Source organism: Mobula hypostoma, unplaced genomic scaffold (genome assembly GCF_963921235.1).
Source record: "Mobula hypostoma unplaced genomic scaffold, sMobHyp1.1 scaffold_51, whole genome shotgun sequence".
Lineage (NCBI taxonomy): Eukaryota > Metazoa > Chordata > Chondrichthyes > Myliobatiformes > Myliobatidae > Mobula > Mobula hypostoma.
In genome coordinates, this window is record NW_026948233.1 from 493033 (window position 1) to 516412 (window position 23380).

At 44.1% G+C, this 23380-nt stretch overlaps 4 non-coding genes across 4 annotated transcripts; 2 read left to right on the forward strand and 2 right to left on the reverse strand.

Moving 5' to 3' along the window:
* Positions 1–8502: 8502 nt before the first annotated feature.
* Positions 8503–8584, forward strand: trnas-uga (transfer RNA serine (anticodon UGA)). Its single transcript has one exon. It is a non-coding gene; the product is annotated as a tRNA-Ser (tRNA).
* Positions 8585–15393: 6809 nt separating this feature from the next.
* trnae-cuc (transfer RNA glutamic acid (anticodon CUC)) lies at positions 15394–15465 on the reverse strand. The gene has a single exon. It is a non-coding gene; the product is annotated as a tRNA-Glu (tRNA).
* Positions 15466–20735: 5270 nt separating this feature from the next.
* Positions 20736–20824, reverse strand: trnar-ucg (transfer RNA arginine (anticodon UCG)). The gene is given in 2 exon segments: positions 20736–20771; positions 20788–20824. It is a non-coding gene; the product is annotated as a tRNA-Arg (tRNA).
* Positions 20825–21681: 857 nt separating this feature from the next.
* trnas-gcu (transfer RNA serine (anticodon GCU)) lies at positions 21682–21762 on the forward strand. The gene has a single exon. It is a non-coding gene; the product is annotated as a tRNA-Ser (tRNA).
* Positions 21763–23380: the final 1618 nt, after the last annotated feature.

Here is a 23380-nt window from a genome sequence, read left to right on the forward strand (position 1 = left end):
AACAAACAAATAAAAAGAGGGGCAGCTCAAGCGGAGCGGCCAGTGAGTGAGTGGGCCAGTGAAGGAGTGGAGCTTTGAGGCTTTGGCTCAAGAGATTTCAGCGAGCAGAGGCAGAGGATGAGCTTGCTCCCAGTAAGGTAAGGCCGGGTAAGTTTATTTAATTAATTAATTTAGGAGTTAGTAATGGAGGCAGTAGATAGGGCAGTCCAGTGCTCCGATTGTAGGATGTGGGAAGTCAGGGACAGCACAATTGTCTCTGATGTCTACACCTGCAAGAGGTGCATCCAGCTGCTGCTCCTGTCAAATCGGATTGTTCGGGGGGCAGAGGCAGTAATAGATCAGAGTTTCAGGGAGACAGTCCCCCTAAAAGTCAGGAGACAGGTAACTGGGTGACTGTCAGGAGAGGGAAGGGGAATAGACAGAAAGAGCAGAGCACCCCTGTGGTCGTTCCCATCAACAATGAGTGTACTGTTTTGGATATTGTTGGTGGGGACGACCTACCAGGGACAAGGTGCAGTGGTTGCGTCTCTGGCACCGAGACTGGACCCTCAGCTTAGAAAGGAAGGAGTGAAAAGAGGAGAGCAGTAGTGATAGGGGATTCGATAGTTAAGGGGACAGTTAAGAGGTTCTGTGGGAAAGATATATAATCCCAGATGGTCTGTTGCCTCCCTGGTACCAGGGTCCCCGATATCTCAGATGGAGTTTTCGGTATTCTCGGGAGAGAGGGTGAGCAGCCAGATGTTGTGGTCCACGTGGGGACCAATGACATAGATAGGAGTAGGGATCAGGTCCTGAAGAAGGAAAATAGGGAGTTAGGGAAAAAAGTTAAAAAGCAGGATCTCAAGGGTGGTAATCTCAGGATTGCTGCCTGTGCCACGAGACAGAGAAGGTAGGAACAGGAAGTCATGGCAGATGAATGTGTGGCTGAAGAGTTGGTGCAGGGGGCAGGGGTTCAGATTTCTGGAGCATTGGGATCTCTTCTGGGGAAGATCTGACCTGTACAACAAGGACGGGCTGCACCTGAACTGGAAAGGGACCAATATCCTGGTGGGCAGGTTTGTTAGAGCTGTTGGGGAGGGTTTAAACTAGTTTGGCAGGGTGGTGGGAATCAGAATGTGAGTGCAGAGATTAGGGTAGAAGGACAAGGGCATGATGCTATGTGTTCTGAGTTGGTGAGGAAGGACAAGCAGGGGACAAAACATAAATGTAGCCAGTTCGAGGGGTTGAAATGTGTCTATTTCAATGCTAGGAGTATTAGGAATAAAGGGGATGAACTTAGAGAATGGATCAGTACATGGAACTACGATGTTGTGGCTGTTACTGAAACTTGGCTGGAGGAAGGGCAGGATTGGCTGATGCAGGTACCGGGGTTTAGGTGTTTAAAAGGAATAGGATGGAAGGTAGGAAGGGGGACGGCGGGGGAGTAGCATTACTGGTTAGGGATAGTATCACGGCTGTAGAAAGGGAGGACGCTGCAGAGGGAGTGTCCACTGAGTCGGTGTGGGTGGAAGTCAGAAATAGGAAGGGATCAATCACTGTGCTGGGAGTCGTCTATAGGCCCCCAAATAGCCCTCGGGACACCGAGGAGCAGATAAGCAGGCAGATTTTAGAATGGTGCAGGAAATACAGTGTTGTAGTTATGGGTGATTTCAACTTCCCTCATATTGACTGGCACCTCTTGACTGCAAGGGGGATAGATGGGGCTGAATTTGTCAGGTGTGTTCAAGAAGGATTCTTGACACAGTATGGGGACCGGCCAACAAGAGGAGAAGCCATACTGGATCTAGTTTTAGGTAACGACCTGGTCAGTTGGCAGACCTCTTGGTGGGGGAGCATTTTGGTGAGAGTGGCCACAACTCCCTTAGCTTCAGCATAGCTATGGAAAAGGATAAAAACAGACAAAATGGGAAAGTGCTTAACTGGGGAAGGGCTAACTATGAATGGATGAGGCAGGAACTAGCGAGAGTAAATTGGAAACAAGTGTTCAAAGGTGAAAGCACAGAAGTAATGTGGAGGAAGTTTAGGGACCACTTGTGCTGGGTTCAGGATAGGTTTGTCCCACTGAGGCAAGGAAAAAATGGTAGGAAAAGGGAACCGTGGCTGATGAAACACGTGAGGCAACTCGTCAAGCGGAAGAAGGAAGCATATGTTAGATATAAGAAGCAGTCAGAGCCCTGTTGGTCGCTTTTCAATTGCTCCTACCCTGTTTACTTAATTGTCTCTACCAGTCTTTTTTTTTTGAAACCTTATTATAATGCTTCAATACTGCTTTACTGTGGCTGGGAAAAGAACCAAAGCGTTTGCAAAAGAAAGAGAAACAGAAGATTAATCCCCAGTCACTTTGGATTCAATCAGTGACTTCCTTAAACGGCAAAAATCGGAATGAGTTTCAATGACTTAACGGCAAATTGGATACAATTCAATGAACTTTATTTGAGTATGAGAACCAAATTCAGGAGAATACTGCGAAGCTAATGACACTTGAAGAGGACGTTGAAGATATAATTAAACTCTTCAAGAGTTATCTTTATTCAATGATAAAATGCTGAAAAGGATCATCAGTCTCAAAAATAGAAACAGGAGAAATACCTTGCGAATCCTGGGTCTTGAAGAATCAATTGAAGGCGCTGACCCTACGAATTTTTTGCAAATTTTCTGAAGCAGATTTTCCCTGCTATATTCACTTCCGAGCCGAAGCTCGATCGAGCTTTTCGCCCTCCGACTTTGAAGCCATTGTCCTTGGCAGTGAAACTCAGATCGGTCGGACTAGCCTTTCATGAATTTCGTATTAAGGACCTTTTAATTCACCGTACATGAAGACAAGGAATGATCGATTTCCAAAATTACAAGGTTAGATTTGTGGAAGACTATTCACCTGAAGTTTGGGCTGATCGCATGAAATATAAAGAAGTTATGTTGGAATTTTATAATAAAGGATATAAAAGAATCCATTCAGCTGAAGATGCAAAAGAGTTTCTGAAGGATGAAGTCTAAAACTTATATTTCTTATTTCATCAAGTTTTTTCTTCTGTTAATATGAATTTGAAACAAGGTTTCATTAAGCTTACGTTTTGGCTGTTCATATATTGTCTTTTGTTGTATATTTTTTGATACTACTTTATTTTATCCCGTTTTGAGGCTTTATTTTAATACAGCTTCCTTTGAATTTGTTTAAAGTGATCCTTTCGTATTTCCGAATACCGAGTTATTTTACCTTTTATGTTGTGTCTTGGTAGGGACATAATGACCTTGCAGGACTGGAGTTTCTTTCTGTCAACAGGAACTTTTTGGGGCCGGTACTTAGTTCTTAGCTCGCTGACTGTCTATTGGTCAGCTTTCTCGCTTTGTGTAGGGGAGGGGGTAGGGCCTATTTCTCTCTGGGAGCTGTGTTGGGTTGAATATATGATTGTTTGTTTGAATACCTTACTTCACGGTTTGCTTTCTAGTTTTAATAACTTATGGCCAGATCTTTTAATTACACGTTGATTGGTATTTAAAATGGTTCAAAATATCAACCTATTTAGTTTGAATGTGAAAGAGCTGTATCACCCCTTCAAAAAGAACAAAGTGTTTGCTTATATTAAAAAATTAAAAGCACCTATTATTTTTGTTTTACAAGAAACACACATACACAGCTGTGATACCTTACGTTTTTTTTACTGGGTGGAAAGATATGCAATTCCACTCTTCGGTTAACGCACAATCACGTGGCATTTCAATTTTTGTAGATAATACAGTTTCCTTTATTCAGCATAAAGTTGTTTCGGACCCTAATGGTCAATTTGTTATTGTATCGGAGTTTAGACAGTAAATTAATTGTTTCTGGTAATGTATATGCCCCCAACATAGATGATTCAGGATTTTTTGAACGTCTGTTTTCCTTTTTGCCAAATTTGTGTACTTACTCCCTTGTGATGGGAGGAGATTTTAACTGCTGATTAGATCCAGTATTAGATCACTCATCTGTTAAACCCTCCACACTTAATAAATCAGCTTTGTGTATCCAATCTTTTCCAACTAAATGTGGTATAGTTGATGCTTGGTGTTTTCTGCATCTGACGGACAGGAAGTATTCATTTTTCTCTCGTGTCTATCGTTCTTATAGCAGGATTGACTATTTTTATGTTGATAGTCAAATCATTCCATTAGTTCGATTGATTGAATATAAAGAGATTGCTATCTCCGACCACTCTGCTGTAATTCTATCTTCAAATCTTTCTGGTTCTATCACCATGAGTAGATTTTGGTGATTTAATTTAACTCTGTTATCCGATGAGGATTTAAAAAAATTTATGGAGAATCAAATTACTCTTTTTTTGGAAGAAAATACGTTGGAAGAGACGTCTAGCCTTATTATATGGGATACTTTTATAGCATGCATCCGGGGTCAAATTTTCTTATACTGCAAACATCATTAAAAAAGCTAAGAAAGAAAGAAATGAATTAGCCAATCAGTTAAAGCAACTGGACTTCGATACCTGATCCTGAAACTTATGAGACGTATTGAAACTGAAACTAAATATGATCTTCTTTTAACGTATCCAATTGAAAGCCAATTTTTAAAAGATAGAAGTCAACTTTATATTCACGGAGATAAAACTGGTAAGCTACTGGCTAATCAATTGAAGCCATTTTCAGCGAATTAGCAAATTAAAGAAATAAGTAAAATTAATGGGGACATGACAACTGACCACCTTGAAATTAATGACACTGTTAGGGAATTTAATTCTAAATTGTATAGTTCTGGCTCTGTTAATGAAAATATTGAAAAGAATATTTTTTAGATCAATTAAATATTCCTAATCTTTCATTAGATGATCATAGACAATTGGATCAACCTATTTCCCAGGAGGAAAGTGCTCAGGCTATTTGAAAATTGCATTCTGGGAAATCCCCAGGACCCGCTGGATTCTCTGGAGAGTTTTATAAGGCTTGTTCCTCCTTGCTTATACCACACTTATGTTCTACCCTTACTGATTCCTTTAAGGTAGGAAGACTACAGCAGTCTTTTTACTAAGTTTTCATTTCACTCATTCCCAAAAAGAATAAGAATCCTACTGTATGTTCTTTGTATAGACCTATCTCTTTATTCAATTTTGATACTAAAATTTTACCTAAAGTGTTGGCTCGCAGACATAAAAATATTATATCTTCTATGGTTTTGGATGATCAGACAGGATTTATTAAAAATCTATATTCCCATTTTAATATACGGCGTTTGTTGAATGTTATATGCTCTCTATCTAAGGAAATACCGGAATGTGTGATATCTTTGGATGCAGAGAAGGCTTTTGACAGAGTTGAATGGAACTTTCAATTTACATCCTTAGAAAAATTTAATTTTGGACTTAATTTTATTCATTAGATTAAATTATGTTATTTATCTCCCTCCGCTCGGGTTCTTACTAATTTTCAGAATTCTAAACCCTTTAAACTCCAACCTGGAACTAGACAAGTTTGCCCCTTGAGCCCCCTGCTTTTTGATTTGGTATCAGAACCATTAGCAATTGCTTGTTGAGAGTCTAAAGAGATCACTGGTATTTTAAGGAGAGGTACTATTCATAAAGTGTCACTGTATGCTGATGACTTATTGCTTTTTATATCTAATGTTACAACCTCCTTACCATTTGTGTTCCATTTACTGACTAATTTTAGTCAGTTGTCAGGATAGAAATTAAATCTACAGCAGTGTGAACTGTTTCCTTTAAACAATTTCATACCAACTGATATTAACCTTCCTTTTAAAATTTTAGGAGAACAATTTACATATTTGGGAGAAACAATTAATAAGAATTCTGAAGATTTATTTAAGGACATTTTTAAAAGTTCATTGAATTACGTTAAAAACACTCTCTAATTGGTTGCCACTCTCTTTATCACTGATTGGCCGAATCAATTCTATTAAAATGAATATCTTACCTAAATTTATATACCTTTTTCAAGCTGTGCCTGTTTTTATTCCTAAATCTTTTTTTGACTCTTTGGATTCAATTCCTTCTCCCTATATATGAAAGAATAAAAAAAAAAACCTTGTATAAATAAAGCTCACCTTCAGAAAACCAAACAGAATGAGGATTTGCCCTACCCAATTTTAGGTTATATTATTGGGCAGTTAATATACATAATATTACGTTCTGGATATATTACATTAACAATGGGAATTGCCCTATATGGGTTTCCTTGGAAGTCAACTATGTTATAAAATTTTCCATTATTTCTTTACTTGGATCCTCGCTTCCTTTACCTTTAAATACATTAATTGACAATGTGGTGGTTAAACATACATTGAGGATTTGGTTGCAGTTTAGAAATCATTTTGGTTTATTGAGATTTTCCCTCTCAAGTCCCATACTTTCTAATTGTTTTTTGAAACCATCGTTAATGGACTCATCTTCTAAAGAATGGAATAGATTGTGTATTAAACGATTTCAGGATTTGTTTAATGGAGGGAAACTTTCTTCTTTTGTGCAACTTTCAATGAAATTTAAACTTCCCAACACTCACTTTTTTGATACTTACAGATTAGAGATTTTTTTTTAAGATCTCAATTACTTACATTTCCTACAAGTCCAGATAAGAATATATTAGATACAATTTTAATTTGAAACCCTTTGATAACGGTTCAATATCTTACAGTCTGCTGTCGGGACTGAAAATGGCCTCTTTAGATACAATTAAAGGAGACTGGGAAAAGGATTTACAGATTTTCATATCTGATGAGAGCTGGAAGATTATTTTAAAATTGATTTATTCTCCATCATTATGTGCTCATCATTCTTTATTACAATTCAAAGTGGTACATGGAATTCCAAAGAAGACAATTAATAATTGATAAGAGGAAAGATGAAATGGAAAATAATAGAGATGAAAATACCAATTTTTCAGACATATAAATAAAAGGGAGGCGAGAGTGATCCCTCCCCACCGATCTCCCTCCTGGCACTTATCCTTGTAAGCGGAACAAGTGCTACACATGCTCTTACACTTTCTCCTTTACCACCATTCAGGGCCCCAGACAGTACTTCCAGGTGAGGCAACACTTCACCTGTGAGTTGGCTGGGGTGATATACTGTGTCCGGTGCTCCCGATGTGGCCTTCTATATATTGCCGAGACCCGATGCAGACTGGGAGACCGTTTCGCTCAACACCTATGCTCTGTCTGCCAGAGAAAGCAGGATCTCCCAGTGGCCACACATTTTAATTCCACATCCCATTCCCATTCTGATATGTCTATCCACGGCCTCCTCTGCTGTAAAGATGAAGCCACACTCAGGTTGGAGGAACAACAGCTTATATTCCGTCTGGGTAGCCTCCAAACTGATGGCATGAACATCGACTTCTCTAACTTCCGCTAATGCCCCACCTCCCCCTTGTACCCCATCCGTTATTTATTTCTATACACACATTATTTTTCTCTCTCTCCTTTTTCTCCCTCTGTCCCTCTCACTATACCCCTTGCCCATCCACTGGGGTCCCCCCCCCCATTGTCTTTCTCCCTGGGCCTCCTGTCCCATGATCCTCTCATATCCACTTTGCCAATCAGCTGTCCAGCTCTTGGCTCTGTCCCTCACACTCCTGTCTTCTTCTATCATTTTGGATCTCCCCTCCCCCTCCCACTTTAAAATCTCTTACTAGCTCTTCTTTCAGTTAGTCCTGACGAAGGGTCTCGGCCCGAAACGTCGACTGTATCTCTTCCCATAGACGCTTCCTGGCCTGCTGCATTCACCAGCAACTTTGATGTGTGTTGCTTGAAATTCCAGCATCTCCAGATTTCCTCATGTTTGAGTTTGATAGCTCCGTGCCTGTGCTCACTGCAGGGGCATCTCAATGAAATCTATTGAATATTGAAATGCCTACTTAGAGTAGAAGTGCAGAGGGTGTTTCTTACAGTTGGGCAGTCTAGGATTAGAGAGCAGGGTCTCAGATTAGAACGATGATAGTTTAGAACAGGGATATCTTTATCCAAAGGTGGTGCATCTGAGGGATTAGTTGTCACAGACGGCTATGGAAGCCAAGTCACTCCGTGTATTTGAAGCAGAAATTGATAATTTATTGATTATTAAGGACGTCAATGTCCATGCCCGGTAGACTGGGGTTGAGGGGAATCATAAATCAGCTCTGCTACAATGGCGGAACAGACTCAATGGGGCGAATGACCTGTTCTTGTTCCTTCGTCTTATGGACCTGTGATCTATTATTATTCTATCTGTGTTACACGGTACAGGTGCCATAAAACAAACAAATAAAGGACATATCTCTGTCATAATAAACCTGATTCTAATCCTGACCTTTATCCCCAACAGTGGAAATCTCCTTCATTTGCAATACTAACGCCAAGATTATCCCTGTACACTCACGTTCTGACCTACCAGTCTTGAAACATATTCCCAGATTGTCCAATCATACTATTTGTATCGGAATGGTGATTCATCATTGCCATCAGTGAAAATAAATCATGTTCAGCCCTCGCTTCAGATGCAGTGCTGCGGTGGGTAAGATGGAGCTGCGATGGCCGAGTGGTTAAGGCGTTGGACTTGAAATCCAATGGGGATTCCCCACGCAGGTTCGAGCCCTGCTCGCAGCGCGCACTCTACAGTCATCAGGGACTAGAAATCCAGCTGCCTGTCAATAACTCCCCGGCTGCTCTCTGAACGCTACATTCTCTGCCAAGTCCAGGCGGCAGACTTTAAGATTTTTACACTCTTCAATACTGTTGCATTTCTACTCATTATCCAGAGTTCATTTCTACCCCGACTCTGATCAATCTCCGTGAGGCAGCTTAAACAATCCTTTCTGGTGGAGTTTAGAAACATAGAAACATAGAAAATAGGTGCAGGAGTAGGCCATTCGGCCCTTCGAGACTGCACCGCCATTTATTATGATCATGGCTGATCATCCAACTCAGAACCCAGCCTTCCCTCCATACCCACTGACCCCTGTAGCCACAAGGGCCATATCGAACTCCCTCTTAAACATAGCCAATGAACTGGCCTCAACAGTTTGCTGTGGCAGAGAATTCCACAGATTCACCACTCTCTGTGTGAAGAAGTTTTTCCTAATCTCGGTCCTAAAAGGCTTCCTCTCTATCCTCAAACTGTGACCCCTCGTTCTGGACCTCCCCAACATCGGGAACAATCTTCCCGCATCTAGCCTGTCCAATCCCTTTAGGATCTTATACGTTTCAATCAGATCCCCCCTCAATCTTCTAAATTCCAACGAGTACAAGCCCAGTTCATCCAGTCTTTCTTCATATGAAAGACCTGCCATCCCAGGAATCAATCTGGTGAACCTTCTTTGTACTCCCTCTATGGCAAAGATGTCTTTCCTCAGATTAGGGGACCAAAACTGCACACAATACTCCAGGTGTGGTCTCACCAAGGCCTTGTACAACTGCAGTAGTACCTCCCTGCTCCTGTACTCGAATCCTCTCGCTATAAATGCCAGCATACCGTTCGCCTTTTTCACCGCCTGCTGTACCTGCATGCCCACTTTCAATGACTGGTGTATAATGACACCCAGGTCTCGTTGCACCTCCCCTTTTCCTAATCGGCCACCATTCAGATAATAATCTGTTTTCCTATTTTTGCCACCAAAGTGGATAACTTCACATTTATCCACATTAAATTGCATCTGCCATGAGTTTGCCCACTCACCCAACCTATCCAAGTCACCCTGCATCCTCTTAGCATCCTCCTCACTGCTAACACTGCCACCCAGCTTCGTGTCATCCGCAAACTTGGAGATTCTGCATTTAATTCCCCCATCCAAGTCATTAATATATATTGTAAACAATTGGGGTCCCAGCACTGAGCCTTGCGGTACCCCACTAGTCACCGCCTGCCATTCTGAAAAGGTCCCGTTTATTCCCACTCTTTGCTTCCTGTCTGCTAACCAATTCTCCACCCACACCAATACCTTACCCCCAATACCGTGTGCTTTAAGTTTGCACACTAATCTCCTGTGTGGGACCTTGTCAAAAGCCTTTTGAAAATCCAAATATACCACATCCACTGGTTCTCCCCTATCCACTCTACTAGTTACATCCTCAAAAAATTCTATGAGATTCGTTAGACATGATTTTCCTTTCACAAATCCATGCTGACTTTGTCCGATCATTTCACCGCTTTCCAAATGTGCTGTTATCACATCCTTGATAACTGACTCCAGCAGTCTCCCCACCACCGACGTTAGGCTAACCGGCCTATAATTCCCCGGTTTCTCTCTCCCTCCTTTTTTAAAAAGTGGGGTTACATTAGCCACCCTCCAATCCTCAGGAACTAGTCCAGAATCTAACGAGTTTTGAAAAATTATCACTAATGCATCCACTATTTCTTGGGCTACTTCCTTAAGCACTCTGGGATGCAGACCATCTGGCCCTGGGGATTTATCTGCCTTCAATCCCTTCAATTTACCTAACACCACTTCCCTACTAACATGTATTTCACTCAGTTCCTCCATCTCACTGGACCCTCTGTCCCTTACTATTTCTGGAAGATTATTTATGTCCTCCTTAGTGAAGACAGAACCAAAGTAATTATTCAATTGGTCTGCCATGTCCTTGCTCCCCATAATCAATTCACCTGTTTCTGTCTGCAGGGGACCTACATTTGTCTTTATCAGTCTTTTCCTTTTTACATATCTATAAAAGCTTTTACAGTCCGTTTTTATGTTCTCTGCCAGTTTTCTCTCATAATCTTTTTTCCCCTTCCTAATTAAGCCCTTTGTCCTCCTCTGCTGAACTCTGAATTTCTCCCAGTCCTCAGGTGAGCCACTTTCTCTGGCTAATTTGTATGCTACTTCTTTGGAATTGATACTATCCCTAATTTCTCTTGTCAGCCACGGGTGCACTACCTTCCTTGATTTATTCTTTTGCCAAACTGGGATGAACAATTGTTGTAGTTCATCCATGCAACCTTTAAATGCCTGCCATTGCATATCCACCGTCAATCCTTGAAGTGTCATTTGCCAGTCTATCTTAGCTAATTCACGTCTCATACCTTCAAAGTTACCCCTCTTTAAGTTCAGAACCTTTGTTTCTGAATTAACTATGTCACTCTCAACTTTACTTCGCGACGGCGTTGTTACTTTGCAACCGAATCTCTAACAATAGATTTCGAGTAGAAACAGAGCGATTGATGTCGGTGGGTTCTACAGCTGTTTGGATACCGAGCGCCTCACTTCGTTCACCAACCTACTTCCTCCAGCTGGATTGCGGACGATTTATCGCACTGAGCAGAATTCCTGCGGCCAAATCAGCAGCAACTTTGGAATTTTAAGAATTAATGACACCAATTTAATTTTAATTGTCTTTATGATTGAAGAAACTGGGAGAAGTACCATCAATAAGTATAACGTGTCGCCCTCTCTTGCTCCCTCTGTTGGAGGATCATGCGTAAACGCATGAACCATTTCTCCTCATCCGTCCGAACGGTGACAATAATTACGAGCCCTCCAGCTTCCGAGTTTAAATGAAGGGGCGGAAAGGTCCATTTCTTTGTCTCGCTGGGGTGAAATACTCTGATGATCAAGAAAACACTATGAGGAAAACGATGACCCAAAGTGAACATGAAATCGGTAAATTGCCGTGTAACTCTCTCTCTTCCACTGCCTGTAAAACTCCCCCGTTTATCGCTCTTGCCCTGTCTACGATGTGACTCTCTCCCCTGCTTCACTTCCATGTCTCGCTCGTTCTCTATCTCTCTCTGTAACATACACACACACACACACACACACATTCTCTCTCTCTCTCTCTCTCCTTCTCTCTCTGTGGGGAGCTAAGAATGGGACAAGAGTTGAGAATGAACTGGAGGGTGCAAGTCAGGATGTGTGGTAGTCAGCTCGATATGGAAGACTTTTGGTATGACACAGTGGTCGCTGTTGTTCGCTAATCCTTATTTATGTCGGTAATTTTGATGCGAAATCGCGTCTTGATCAGAAAGTTTCTGCATGACCCAAAATTAGGCGATGCTGTTGATACTGAGGGAGGTTACTGTTGATTACAAGCGTACCTGTTTTAGTTAGAGAAGTGACGGATGTGTGGTAAATGGATTCCAATGTAGATAAGTATAACGTCGTGCATTTTGGAAATAAAATTTGCAAAGCACTTGTGCTGTAAATGGCCGGGCATTACGGAGTACAGTTGACACGAGGGACCCAGAGGCACAAGCTCACTGCTCGCTGATTTCGATGGTATAGTGAGAAGCCGTTTCTCATTCCGGCCTTTCTCATTTAGGGCAACAGGAAGGAACGTAAATCAAGACATTATGATAGGTCATTGTTGAGGTTGTGTATAGAGTGCCATGTATAGTTCCGGACGCTCTATTATAGAAAATAGGCCGTCAAACTGAACAGTGCAAGTTATGCAATGACGTTTTCAGGACAAGGAGAACTGGGTTATATAAAGAGTTTATCCAAGCCTGTCATTTGCTCATTCCAAGACGAGAAGAAAGCGATTTAAAACAGAGGTAAAATGAATGTTAACAGTCTGGTTTTTTTCCGTGCAAAGGAGACCAATTTATTTGAAATTGGAATATTTGAAAGGAACATGGGCAGCAAAGTTTTCACGAAGACTTTAGTGAATATGCGGAATGAGCTGCCAGAAGAAGTCGATCAGGCAGGTAGAACAGTTTCACGGAAGGGCCGGCCTTGGAGGAATATGGTCCGCACGCAGGAAACTGGGACTTACTCTGGTGGGAAAGATGGTCGGAATGTTTTTTTGAGTCGAAAAGCCTGTATCAATTCATCAATTCTTCACGACTCGTGTCAGTGGGATATGTCAGATATCACTGGATAGACATCATATGTCAGAGCGATGGCAAAGACGCATGCGTGGTTACTGAGCCGACTACCGCTATCATCAGGCGATGCAGATGCTGTCATATTGCTCAGCAATCATATTGTCTCTGAACAACAGGAATTCTGCAGATGCTGGAAATTCAAGCAACACACGTCAAAGTTGCTGGTGAACGCAGCAGGCCAGGCAGCATCTCTAGGAAGAGGTACAGTCGACGTTTCAGGCCGAGACCCTTCGTCAGGACTAACTGAAGGAAGAGTTAGTAAGAGGTTTACCATCCCCTCCGACCTTCACCTGTCGGAGGCAGAACACTCTGTCCTCAGTGAGGGCCTCACCTTTGTCCCCCTTCGCCCATACCTCAGCAAGTTCCGTGTTCACCACGATGCGGAACTCTTCTTCCGCCGTCTCCGTCTCCGAGCCTACTTCCTCGGCAAGCACTCTTCCATCCCCATCGATGACCCCTTCTCCCGTCTTCAACCCTCCTCTTCTTCATGGACACCCCGCTCTGGCCTTCTGCCTGCTCTGGATCTCTTTATTGCTAACTGCCGACGGGACATCAACCGTCTCGACTTCACCGCACCTTGTTCCCATTCCAACCTCACTCCTTGGGAACTCTCTGGTCTCCACTCCCTCCGCACTAATCCTAACCTTATTATTAAACCCGCCGATAAGGGGGATGCTGTTGTAGTCTGGCGTACTGACCTCTACCTTGCCGAGGCACAGCGACAACTCGCGGATACCTGCTCTTATTTACCCCTCGATCGTGACCCCACTAAGGAGCACCAGGCCATTGTCTCCCACACCATCACCGACTTTATCCGTTCAGGGGATCTGCCAGCTACTGCTACCAACCTTATAGTTCCCACACCTCGCACTTCCAGTTTCTACCAAAATCTTTTACTAACTCTTCCTTCAGTTAGTCCTGACGAAGGGTCTCGGCCTGAAACGTCGACTGTTCCTCTTCCTAGAGATGCTGCCTGGCCTGCTGCGTTCACCAGCAACTTTGATATTGTCTCTGACTCACTTTCCACTTCTTACGAGCAATGCGGTACAATGCGTTCACCACCGGGATGAATGTGTAAACAAGAAGACTTCGATCAACCACCAACAGTCAGAATCAGAGTAGACACTGGTATGTTGACCGCCCTCTTTCTAATTAAACGTGTCCTGCTGGTGCACATGCAGACAGATGGCAAATAGATTAGATAAAGAAGCTTACACGAGCGCAAAATGGGCACAGAATATTGTCATGAAATGGTCTTTGATCTCACTGGTAAAGCAGATGAAACTAATGAAACATTCCAACAGTTTCAGTGCAGGGACCTGGCACCTGGACTGGTCGAATCACTCCACTCACCGTGTACAGATCCTTCAGAGCGAAACGAGCAGGAGGACCTTCTCGGGGGTGCTGGAATGGTCGAATCACTCCACTCGCCGTGTACAGATCCTTCAGAGCGAAACGAGCAGGAGCTCCTTCTCGGGGGTACTGGAATGGTCGAGTCACTCCACTCACCGTGTACAGATTCTTCAGAGCGAAATGAGCAGGAGCTCCTTCCCGGGGGTACTGGAATGGTCGAATCACTCCACTCGCCGTGTACAGATCCTTCAGAGCGAAACGAGCAGGAGGTCCTTCCCGGGGGTAGAGGGGCTACAGAAAAAGTTAGATTGAATGGACAAAGAAGTGGCGGATGGGATGCAGTGCAGGGAGAGTTATGGTCATACACTTTCATAACAGAAATGAAGGAGCACACTTTCTAAAAGGAGAGAAAATGCAAACAAGAAAACTGAGGTGCTCAGAGCCTTGGGAGTCCTTGTACAGGCCTCCCATTGCGACGTACAGACCTGCACCATCATGTCCCAGAGGTTAATTTGTAGTTTGAGTCTGTGGTGAGGAAGATAAGTGCGATGTTCGCTTTCATTTCAAGAGGTCTAGAATATAAAGCAAGGATGTGATTCAGAGACTTTGTGAAGAACTGGAGAGTCCTCGCTTGAAGTATTGTAAGCAGTTTTAGTTCCCTTAGCTGAGAAAGTATTGCTGAAGCTGGAGAGGGTTCAAAGGAGATTCAGAGAAATTACGCTAGGATGGAATGGCTGGTGATTTGAAGAGCGTTTGCTGGCGCCGGGCCTGCTTTCACTGGAATTCAGTAGATTGTGCGGCCACTCATTGAAACCTATCGAATGGCGAAAGGCCTTGATGGGGCGGATGCTGAGAAGATGTTTCCTATGGTGGGAGAATCTAAGACCAAAGGACGCAGCCTCGAGGTAGGGGAGCATCCTTTCAGAACAGACGAGGAGTGAGTGGTGAATCCCTCGAATTCGTTGCCACAGGCCCCTGTGGAGTCCAAGTCTTTCTGTATATTTGTCAGAGATCGATAGATTCTTGATTGATCAGGGCTTGAAATGATACAAGTAGAAAGCAGAAGAGTGGGGCTGAGAGGAAATGTCGAAACAACCCCGATGGGCTAAACGGCCTAATCCTAATTATGGTCCTATATTTTGTGGTTTTATCGAGTGACAGGAATGGGGTTGTTGTGGAAACAAGTTAATCCATACGATGGTTTAAAAATTAGCACATTAAATTACAGCAGGCTGTATTTTAATTCCCTGACCGGGAATCGAACCCAGGCCGCGGCGGTGAGAGCGCCGAAACCTAACCACTAGACCACCAGGGAAGCTGATAAAGCGCTGCACACAGCAATAGACAACTATCAAATGGGCAAACTATAAAACAAAACCTATAGATTAATAATAGCAATGAATAAATGTGATAAATATTGCCAAGAATCTGCCGCTCAGCGTTTTGCAGATCTCCTGTTCATCCAGTGCTTCTGGTTAAGGAACACTCTGGACTCTGAATGACTCACTGGTAAACACTCGTTCTCAGTGTCTTTATAAAGATTGTGAAATTCAGATTCTCTTATGAGCCCTGGGTCATTTTTATTTCTGTCTATCGCCTCGAAGCAATTCAGTGTCGGCCCTACGAGTCCCGCGACCACATCATTCTTGCCGATACATCTGGTGTCTTGTTCCTTACCCTCCGCCTGGATGGAGATAGGAGAAAGAAAACCAAACGTTTAGAATGCCCGACATATGGTTGGGGATGGAACGGTAGGCTTTCCTGTCGTGCTGTAACAGTGGTCGAATGTGCGGGAGTCCCTGGTACTGGGTGTACGTGATAATGACAAATTAACCGAGATTTCTTTAAGTAAGCCTGATAGAAACCCCCGCAATGATTTGAAAGTCCTCAGGGTAGGCAGTTCCTTGTTTGCTGATCGCGGCACTCAGTACATGGTATGCTTGCTTAACATCTGCTCTGGCGGTATGTAAAGTGCTGTCTGGATCCATGAGGAGAACCCTCTCGGTAAGTAGCACCGACAGAACTTAATCATTGGATATTGTGGTTGGGAGAACAGGGGAGCGACGAGACCGCTATCTACAGAGAGCATGAAGAATCTATCATGAAACAACACCCCCTCACCACGACCATAATAACTTCTTCCCTTTTCCGAACGGTACATTGAGAAGCCTTCTGGCTGTTCCACCGAACTGAACCATGTCTCCATGAAACAGAGAGGACAGCAGTCTCTCATTTTCCACCGAAACAGCTGTGTTCCGCTTACGTAATGCATCTTGTTTTCAAGTAATTGGCCTTTGGCTAAGAAGATGCCAGGTAGAGTATGCATTATAACCCGGCAATTTAGTCTGGCTTGAAGTCTTCCGAACCGACCTCATTTCTGGTAATGGTAATGGCTGGTCGCTGAAATATCCCGCACCTACATTCCCGAGAGTCAAGTCCACCTGGTCCTTCAGGCGCTCATTAGATTACCAGTTTGTTTAGGTAGCTCAAGTGTACGTTTCTTAGGGAGAAATTAGAGGTTTCAGATTGCAGCGACAGTGGTTCAGAAGAAATACATCTGGACATTTTGCGAGCTGTCGGCAATACGTCACGTGTCTCGCCAGTGCCATCGTGGATTTTGGAATTATACTCAAATCTCAAAATCCCTAAAGCCTTATCAATAATGTAGACATCCCGCTCTTACTTGAGCCGACAAAATGCATCACCTCGCACATCATGGTTAAATACGATCTGTCTTTGATCTGTACAGTAAATTGAATAACGATGCATGAAATGCTGGCTATTGAGTTTAACAGCGCTGTTGGCAGGGTTACAGGAGGAAATGCCGGTGTTGGGATCTATCACCATTTAAACAGGCGCAGGCTCATTAAATATAATCAGCCGGTTCATAAATTTGTAAATGACATCCGTATTGCTGGTGTCTCGGACAATGAAGCGGATTGTCCAAGCTTACAAAGAGATCTGCCCTACTTAGAAAGGGTTCAATGAATTGCAGGTGGAATTTAACATGATAAAATGTAGCACTTTGTCAAGTTAAGGCAGGGCAGATCTTGCAGAGTAAATGGCAGAACACTGGAAATTTTGCAGAATTGGATGAACCAAGCCGGTGGATACATATACACGTAGACAAGGCATAGGAAGGATGCCATCAGACTGGAAAGCGTCCCGGGTACGTCTCATGAGAATGTATCCTGGAACACTCGATTTGAGCTACAAGGATAGGTTGTGTAAGCTGAGAGATTTCTCCCTGCTATATAAGCCGCTGAGGGGTGACATTCACAAGGTACATAATATCATCAGGGTCACAGATATGTGTCAATATGGTTGTTGTAACGCGTCTAGAGTGATAGTATTTGTGGTAGTGGTAGTGTTTGTGGCTCTCACTTTCGGCGAGGAGAAAAGGAGAGCTGAACGTGTAATTCTCTCCCTGCCAGTCTATCGCCTTTCCAACAGGAAGCCTCATATAGTGCCCACTCGCTGGCGACACAGGGAAACTGAACTACTTTCGGACTCAGGCTGAACTACAAAGGGCAGGGAGGACGTCTGGCTCCGGCACACGTGGCTTGCAGGCCCGCCGGTGTGTGGACGCGCCCTGGTGCTCGTGAACAGATCCCCAGCTATGGGTAAATAGCCCCACGGCCTTTTGGGCAGCCTTGGGAGAGACGAACGCTACGGGAGTTAACACAGACAGCAAATCCGGAATGGAGCCCCTTAGCCGGCTGAACGTTACCTAACGCCCTTCCGGCAACATCCCCTCACACTTATCTGGGTTGAACTCCATCTGCCACTTCTCAGCCCAGTTTTGCATACTATCGATGACCCGCTGACAGGCCTCCACACTATCCACAACACCCCCAACCTTCGTGCATCAGCACATTTACTAACAGATCCCTCCACTTCCTCATCCAGGTTATTTATAAAAATCACGAAGAGTAGGAGTCCCAGAACAGAACCCCGAGGCACACCACTTGTCACGGGCCTCCATGACTCGTCTACAACCTCTTTTTCGCTTCTGTGGGCAAGCTAATTCTGATCCACAAAACAATGCGTCCTTGGATCCCATATCTCCTTACTTTGTCAATAAGCCTTGCATGGAGTACCTTATCAAATGCCTTACTAAAATCGATATACACTACATCTACTACTCTACCTTCATCAATGTATTTAGCCACATCCTCAAAAAATTCAATCAGGCTTGTAAGGCACAACCTGCCTTTCACAAAGCCATGCTGTCTATTCCTAATCATATTATGCCTCTCCAAATGTTCATAAATCCTGCCTCTCAGGATCTTTTCCATCAACTTACCAACCGCTGAAGTAAGCCTCACTGGTCTATAATTTCCTGGGCGATCTCTACTCCATTTTATGAATGAGGGAACAATACCTGCCAACCTTCAATCCTCTGGAACCTCTCCCGTCACCATTGATGATGCCATGGGGACGATATGATCCCGAAATTAAAGGGTTTGCGCGTGAGAGGCGTTTGATAAATGTGAGTGCACATTATTGACAACTATAGAATATTGAAACACCGTGACAGTATGGATGTGGTGGGAAAAATTCACGTGGTGAAGGGAGTCTAGGACCAGATGGCACTGACTCAGAATTGAAGGGTGCCCCTTTAGAAGAAAGCTGAGGATCAAATTCTGCCATCAGAGTGGTGAATCTGGGGAACTCATTGCTATGGACAGCTGTAAAGGTGGAGCAACTGGGATTTTATAAAACAAACGTTGACAGGTTTCTGATCAATCAGGGTGTCAAAGGTCACGGGCAGAACAGGTAATGGGGGTTGAGGAGATTAATAAATCAGCACAATCAGCAGCACAGGATCAATTCCGCCCCCCAACGTTTCAGCAAAACGCATCAGCGCCCACCACCCACCAAATGAGCAATGGCAAAGTCCCCAGACAGAGATGTGCTCAGTGGTGGGAGGGTGTACCGGACATGTACTGGGCTGAATCCATCACATTCTGTAGGAACTTACGTTCAATAATATTAATGTTTCCACACCAAGCCATGATGCAGCCAGTCACTACACTCTGCATCACACATCTATAGAAAAATGTCAATGTTCTCGGTGTCATGCCAATCTCCGCAAGCTCCTAGGAAACCGGAGGGGTTGCCGTGCTTTCTTCGCAATTTCACTTGTGATGGGTACAGGACAAATCCACTGAATTAGTAATGTCCGGGAATTTGAAGTTGCTCTCCCGCTCTGATCCTCCGATGAGGACTGGCACATGGACCTCTGGTGTCTGCTTCCATCGTCTTGCTCGCATTGAGTGAGACGTTTAAGGGCTGGGTGGAAGTTGGAGGCAAAGTGGGTGAAAATGTCGAGCTCAGCGTGAGCGCATGAAGCGGCAGAATACATTCGTCGATGTAGCGGTGGAAGCGTTGGGGAGCATTACCGGGGAAGGTTTGGTACATGGATTGTTTTACTTAGCCAACAAAAAGGGAGACATATCTGAGACCTATGGCAGTGTCCATGGCTACCCATTGAATTTGGAGTAAGTGGGAGGAACCGAAGGAGAAACTGCTGCCGTGAGGACCGGTTCTGTCAGACGGAGGATGGTGATGATGGAGGGGAACTGGCTGGTTCTTTCCATGAGAAATGTGGAGAGTTTTAGGGCCCTTTTAATAGGGGGACTGGACATCCATAGAGAAAATGAGACGGTCAGGGCCAGGGAATTGAAAGTTAGTGAGTAGATCGAGAGCACGGGAAGGTTTGGGAATGCAGGTGGGAAGGGACTGAAGTATGGGGCATAGGATGGACTGGAGTTTTGAGAACACAGGAGCAGTGGGGCAGGAGCGGGCCGAGACAATGAGCCTACCCGGACATTCAGACTTGTGAATCGAGTAGGAGGTAGAAGCGAGCAGTTCAGGGCAACGGAACCACGAGTTTTCCACAGTGAATGGAGGTTCTCCAGAGTTGGTGATCTCACTCTTAATGCCGGAAACAGTTCTCTGATCGTCCGGAGTCGGGATTATTCGAGGTGTAGGCATGAGGATGTGTCTGAGTGTTACCGCCGTATCTCAGCAAGGTAGAGGTCAGTCCGCCACTCTACAACAGCAGCACCCTGTCTGCGGGATTGTTGGTAAGGTTTGGACTGGTGCTGAGAGGTTGGAGGTGCAGTGTATTCAGAGGGGGTGAAGTTCGAGGAGAAGTGAGGATTCCTGGTGTTGAGGCAGTTGATGTCTAGTTGGCAATTAGTGATGACGATATCTCAGAGCAGGCAGAGAACCAGGAAGAGGAGAAGGGTTTGAGACAGGAGAATGTACCGTCAGCGCTGGGTGGTGAATTCTTGCCGATAAGGCGGGCTCGGAGACGGAGCTGAATGAAATAAACTTCACCTTCCCAGCAGCAGCTCCGCCTGAGCGTCTGAGAAGCTCCAACCAATTGTTTATGAAAGTGTCTGCAGAAATACACACGGAATAGACACATAATATTATATGTTACATACAACGAAGACTAGGCGTTACGTTTCTCCAGAGGGTGTAGTACTCCGATTAATCCCCACACGGGATTGAGACAACCATGCTGCAGAGAGTGAGAGACGGAATGGAACCGAATCCGACAGTTTGTCAAAACGACCGTGGCAGGACTCGAACCTGCAATCTTCTGATGACTACTGATCAAGCACCGAAGTCAGACGCCTTATCCATTAGGCCACACGGCCGTATTCTGTGAGAATGGGAAACATGCAGACTGCTGCAAGGAATTTCCACGTGTAGAATGATTTCCTCACCGAGCTAAAAGTACTCGCACGCAGTGATTTCATTCCAGGTGAATATTCGACCACTGTTGTCAATATCTCTCCATTCATTCCTGCTCTGGGCTGTTCAATATTCTGTTTCTATCGCACAGAAAGGAATTCTCAAAGGCACATGCACTGTCTCTTGCAGCGGCGTTTTTATTTTCGGATTGCAATAAGAGGAAATGGTCCACCACATTCAATACATTACTGATAGAGTGAACTCGATCTCTTTTTAGATATCTCAGCCGTTGGTTTGGTATTCCAGAGCCGAGCAGCCTTGTGTATGCGTCGGGTAAGCGTTAGGGTTTTCGGATCTGCGGCTGCGCACAGCCGGTCGTGCCGTCAGCGCGTCTGTAATGTGGGAGCTATCGGGTTATCGCATTTGTCCAATACACGGAAAGTCGTCATTCTCGAACCAGATGGCAAATTCCTCTTATATCAGTGTACTTGAAATCGAGCACATATATTAACGAAGCCGTTGAAATTTTATTTAATTCAACATGAAAACATTCACAATTTCTTTGAGTTACAGAGCACGGAATCGATACTTATGCCACAGCACGTCCATAGCGTCTAACGTGCATAAAATAACTATTTCCATGTTTCCTGTGGTTGGCACATATCTCTGTAAACTGTCCTTATCCAGCTCCATGAATTCTGGTGAGCACGGCGAGCAAAGTAAATCGGCATAGAATCTGAACACATGTGTGGACCTTAAGCAGAAGTTTTAAATGCTGTGAAAATATTCAGAACTTCGGAACACAAGAGAGAGAAGAGCAGACGAGGTGGCCGAGAGGTGAAGGCGATGGACTGCTAATCCATTGTGCTCTGCACGCGTGGGTCGAATCCCATCCTCGTTGCGACATGTGAATCGGGGGACCACCTTTGAAACTGTCAGTTTAAAACATCCAAGCCTCCAAATTTTGTCACAGGGACGCCAGATAGTTCGTTATGTGAGTCATGAAAAGTAATATTCATCATTAATTTATTACTAAATTTGGCCTCAATACCACAAGATATAGGAGCAAAATTAGTCTATTCGGCTCACCGATCTCCGCCATTCCATCACGGCTGACGCCTCACCTTGAATTTTGTGAACAGTTTTGAGTCCCTCATCTTAAAAAAAACATATGGGCTAGCATTGGAGAGAGCCTAGGGGACGTTCGCAAGGATGATTGATGACTCTGGGACTCTACTCGCTGGAATTCAGAAGGATGGGAGAGGGATCTCATTGAAACTATTGGAATGTTGACAGAGTAGATGTGGAAAGGGTGATTCCCATGGTGGGGGAGTCAAGGACAAAAGGGCATACCCTCAGGATAGAGGGGCGCCCTTTCACAACAGATATGCGAAGAGATTTCTTTGGCCAAATGGTGGTAAATTTTTGGACTTTCTTGCCACATACCGCTGTGAAGGCCAGGTCGTTGGGTATACTTAAGGCACAGATTGGTAAGTTTTTAATTGGACATGGCACCAAAGGTTACGGGGAGAAAGCTGGGAACTGGACTCCATGAGGAGAAAAAAAAGAGACCAGCCGTGATTGAATGGCGAAGCAGACCAGATGGCCTAATTCTGCTCCTACGTCTTATGGTCTGATGGTCATACATATCATTCCTCTCAATTCCATTCCCCTGCATTTTCCTCGTCACATTTGACGTCCTTACTACCTGTCCACCTCCTCAACCGCCACTTTAAATATACCCAATTACTTGTCCTTCACTGGTATCTGTGGCAATAAATTCCACAAATCCATAACTTTCTGTTTACAGAAATTGCTTCTTGTCCTTTTCTAAAGGGACATCCTTATCTGAGGTTGTGCCCGCTGGCCCTCGACTCTAGCACTACATGAAAATCCTCTCCATGTCCATTCTAACTCAGCCTGACAATATCCGATAGATTTCAATGAGATCCCCGACTCATTCTTCCAAATTCCAGCGACCAAGTCCCAGGGTCCTAAAATATTCCTCGTACGTAACTCTTTTACTCCGGGCATCATTCTCGTGACCCTCCTCTGTAGTCTCTCCAATGCCAGCACATCCGTTTTAGATAAGAGTCCCAAACTGTTCACCGTATTCCAACTGCAGTCGCATAAAAGTCTTATAACGGCTTCGCATTACAAATTTGTTTTTATTTTCTAGTTCTCTCAAAATAAATGTTAACACTGCATTTGCCTCCCTTACTACCGTCTCAAACTGGCAATTGGCCTTCAGAGAATCCACACTACGTCTCTGAACTCCAATTACATCTGTTCTTTTCCGATTTGTCTTCTAGAAAATAGTCTTCGACTTTATTGCTTCTACAAAGTACATTTCCATACAATTCCCTGCAGTGTAATCCATCTGGCACTTCATTGCCTATCTCTTCATCTGACCAAGGTCTTCTGCAAACTTTCTGCTTCCTCAAGACCACCTACCCTTCAACCGATGTTGGATTGTCCGCAACTTTGGCGGCAAAGCCACCAATTCCATCATCCCGATT